Source organism: Cibotium barometz, chromosome 63, assembly GCF_041138505.1.
Source record: "Cibotium barometz isolate CiBa-2024 chromosome 63, ASM4113850v1, whole genome shotgun sequence".
Taxonomy (NCBI): domain Eukaryota; kingdom Viridiplantae; phylum Streptophyta; class Polypodiopsida; order Cyatheales; family Cibotiaceae; genus Cibotium; species Cibotium barometz.
In genome coordinates this window covers 4916533-4920730 of record NC_141108.1, presented here as the reverse complement: position 1 = coordinate 4920730, position 4198 = coordinate 4916533, and positions in this window count along the sequence as shown.

Here is a 4198-nt window from a genome sequence, read left to right as displayed (position 1 = left end):
CATACCCTACATGGTGGGTGACTCATTATTGGATATAGGATCGGATATACAACTCTTGGGTTGTCCCAATACTTACTATGGCTTGCAATCCACAAAATGAGTGGGGAGCTACTTGCTCATGTAAAAACTTTGCACTCACCACAACCCGTCCATTGTTGAAACTCGGTTCTTTCTTAGAAGATGGGAATGTGATTGTGCAACTCATTGTAAAAAGGAGAAAAAATGAAGTACACAAGAACAAAAAGAAATGGTACAATAGGCAGGTAGTACACAAGTACTGAATGGTGATTAACACCCTTAAAAAAGTTGGCCGTTTTTAATTAGATTGTTATAATTTAATTATATTTTTTATTATTTAAAAGAATTAAATTTTAAAAAAAAATCTAAAAAATAAATAAATATTTTTTTTATTTTTTTTTTCAAAATTAGCATCCAATCATATCTCTCCCTCATCTCTCTCCTATTTCTCTCCTCTCTCTCCTTCATCATGGTTTAAAAGATGAACATAAAAAAACATAACCATCTAAAAAATTGGACAAATACATTAAAGAAGTTGGCACTATGAAGTAGTGTCAACATTATTGCTACATCAAAGAAGTTGGCATTATGAAGTAGTGCCAACATTATTTCTACATCAAAGAAGTTGCATTATGAAGTAATGCCAACATTATTACAAACCTCAATACTTAGGAAATACACTCATAAGGTTCTACGACACGCAACCATTGATTGGGCTGTATTCCTAATTAATTGTTTATTCTCATCGTTGACTCTGTATGTCCTCCAATAAGCAATTGCACTTGATATTCTGAGCTCAAACATATCTATTGTTGCTAGGTCGTTCTCCTTTCCTTTTATTATTTGCTTCAATTCCAATAATAAACTCCCCAAAATCTCTCTAGCTTGGTACAAGTCTGGATTGATTGAGTCATTCTTGTACATCTCATCAAGCACCGTGTATCCTTGTTGCAAGATGATACACTCTATGGTAAGATCCTCTAACGATGGCGTGGTCATGACACGTAAAAAAACACACAAGTGGGCGTTTGCACTGCTGATGGAGAATAAAGAGAAATTCCGCCTTGATTACTTGCAGTGATAGAAGAGGGGATGTTTTGATGGAGAAAAAAGAGAAATTTGACCAAAAAATATTTGCACGCTTGGGAGGAGTGGAGGGGGCCCTTGGGAAGGGGCGCTTGAGAGGAGCTAATGAGGTGCTTGAGGAAGGCACGGGATGAGGAGGTGCTTGAGGAGGAGCTAAGGGAGGCGCATGAGAAGGGGGCGCTTGAGGAGGGAGCACTTGCTTGAGGAGGCGCTTGAGAAGGGGGTGCTTGAGGAGAGAGCACTTGATAGAGGTTCAGGTGGAGGGGGCACTTGAGGAGGGTGCAAGAGGACGTGGAGTGGGCTGAGAAGAGGTGGAGGGGGCATGAGAGGAGGGTGCAAGAGGAGGTGGAGGGGGCGCTTGAGGAGGGCGCAAGAGGATGCATAGCCATGTGTGGCATAGCCATGTGGCCACACCATGAATGGCTACCATGTGTGATTCCCTCGATGGGCATCACACATGGCTACCACGTGTAATGCCCGAGTGCGGGCATTACATGTGGCCGCCACGTGCACTGCGCACTACACGTGGTACCTACGTGGACTACGTGGTGACGCAATCCACGTGGGTGCCACGTGAAGCACACATGGCACCAAATAGATGACACCATGTGTGTTTTATAGGCCATGAGGCACACCATAGCATGCCACGTGGTTTGTCTAGTCCATGTGGTGAGCTAGTAGCTGGCCATGTGAACTAGCATTACCACATGGGCACACCACATGGACTATTTAGTCCACGTGGCATGGCCACGTGTAATGCCAGAGGTCAGGAATTACACATGGCACTATCATGACATGGACTAAACAATCCACGTGGCATTGCCACATAGACTTTGTAGTCTGGCAAACCATGTGGCATGGCCACATGGACTAACGAGTCCATGTGGCATGTTTAATCCACGTGGCTCAGCCATGTGTAATGCTTGAGCAATGCAGGCATTACACGTGGCCGTGCCACATGGACTAAATAGTCCATGTGGACTCTTTAGTCCATGTGGCCTTGCCACGTGTAATGCCCATGTTTGGACATTACACCTGGCAAGTCCACGTGGACTATCACGCCGCATGTTCACCCGCATGTAATGCCCGCATGCGGGCGTTACATGTGGCAGCCGCATGGCCTTTGCCATGTGCGTGGCAAAGGCCATAGGCCACGTGACTGGCCACGCATGCCACATTGCATGGCCACGTAGTTGGTTGTGCAACGGCTTAATAGCCGTTGCGCAGCCAATGTTGAGGCTCACAAAAGAGCCCTCACAGCAACCCTCTCACTCAAAAGCCCCGCTCTCTCTCTCTCTCTCTCTCTTGCTAAAAAACCCCGCCCTCAATATCTGCCCTCCTTCTCTCTCTCTCTCTCTCTCTCTCTCTCTCTCTCTCTCTCTCTCTCTCTCTCTCTCTCTCTCTCTCTCGCTAAAAACCCCGCCCTCAATATCTGCCCTCCTTCTCTCTCACTCAACCATTCAACATCCATCCTCCCTCTCTATCTCAACCCCTCAGCAGCTGTCATCCTTCTCTCTCTCAACCCCTCCCACAAAGAGTCGAGCTCTCTCTCTCTCTCTCTCTCTCCCACAAAGAGCCGAGCTATCTCTCTCTTCCACAAGGAGTTGAGCTCTCTCTCTCTCCCACAGAGTCATCCTTGCTCTCTCAACAAGCACATCTCAATAGTTGGAAGTGGTCTCAACGGTTGGAACGCCCTCAAGCGATAGCAGTCCTCACTTGCCCTTTATGTCGAAGGAAGAGTTCTCAATCATCCAACTTCTCCATGTAAACTTCATATGGATGGTATATCAATTTCTAAAATTTTAAAGAAATTGCATCACATCTAATTGGAATAAAAAATTAATGAAGTTTCAATACTAATTTAAGATAATTACATCACATCTTAATGACAAAAGACTAATTTAAGAACTATTCATGGTAATATGGATGCATATACAAGACAAAATGCCTCCACGCACTCGTTTGCAATCAAAAGGGTTCACCGGATTGCAAGATGAAATCATTCTATCGCAAGATGTGGGCATATCACAAGTGGCCACATCAAGTGAGGTGTCACAATTGCAGTTGACTATGGATGTTGGTTCAATCGTGTGGCCACCAGTAGGTGCCACAATTGTAGAAGAAGAGGAGTCTATGAAAGAGAGTTTTGGCCAAGTGTTTGATCAACACATCTCTACAAATTGGGTGGAGGACCACTTGGTCGACAACCAAAACTGCCTTCCTAGAGTGCCGCTTTGTCGCCTCCTTGCAAACCCAGCAATCCACACGAACGAGGATTCTATTGAGGGACTTATTAGAAGCATTGAGTCTGACACAATATTAGAGGAGAACAAAGGATGAAACACATGGTTGGGAAGATGTTCGTTGTTTGGGATGGTAACCATTGACACAAAGCTTGGCAAGAATGGGTGAATACCAATTGATTCATACCAATTGATTCAAAAAAGAGAGGATTCCTAAGGTGAATTGCAGAGTGGTCCAGTTCCTTGAGGAAGAGGAGGCGGAGTTCTTGTTGGTACTGCACATGATCAACAAGTAAGTGCATTGTACAATGTGTATATGAAATGAACAAACATTGTGTATGTCATCTTTTGCCTTGTTTAAAATGCTTGCAAAATTTTCAAGGTCACCACCATTCATGTGCTGAACACAATGGCACATGATATATTTATGATTCGGCGTGTGGGTCTTGTCGATCCACAATCGTTGTTGTCAAAGTTTAGTGATATTGATGGTGCATGAGCCCAAAAAGTGCTTACTCATCGGGAACCTAACAGATCCAAGTGGTTAAAGCTTCCCATGCACTGTTGTTACAATTAGTTTTTAAGGGGTGTGCGCATTGCAGTATGTTTTGATTTCGAATTATATTTCTTAATGTTTTCATTTCGAATTATGTTTCTTAAATAAATATAAACACATTTCAATCAGATTTTGATGCCACGTTCTAAGGCTTTCTTGAGCGAGGGAGTAGAGAATACATGATGGATGCAAAAATGTTTGACAAGAACTATAGGGATGCCCTAAAGGAGACGGAGCCACTTTTCACTAAAAGGGGACATAAGCTGGCACAAATTGCCAACCCCAACTATGGGAA